We start from the raw sequence: 330 nt of genomic DNA on the forward strand, positions 1-330 counted from the left end.
GAAGATTGTAATTGTTCAAGTATATTATTCTTAAATGTATCACAAGACCCTGATACATAAATGTATCAACCAGTTATTACATCGAGATGTGAACAATAATATTCATACAGCTATATACATTAAGTATCATAGTAATGGTATAACGGCTTTGTAGCTTAGTTGGTTAAAGCGCCAGAAAGTAAGACGGAGATCGAGAGTTCGAATCTCTCCAAAGCCTTTTTGCAATATTTATTTATCGAAATAATAATAATAATAATAATATGTACAATAATATTGTATATGTTCAATAATATGGTATATGTACGATAATATGGTATAATATGTCTGTTA

The sequence above is a fragment of the Acyrthosiphon pisum genome, unplaced genomic scaffold, assembly GCF_005508785.2.
Source record: "Acyrthosiphon pisum isolate AL4f unplaced genomic scaffold, pea_aphid_22Mar2018_4r6ur Scaffold_20979;HRSCAF=22699, whole genome shotgun sequence".
In the NCBI taxonomy this organism is placed as follows: Eukaryota; Metazoa; Arthropoda; class Insecta; order Hemiptera; family Aphididae; genus Acyrthosiphon; species Acyrthosiphon pisum.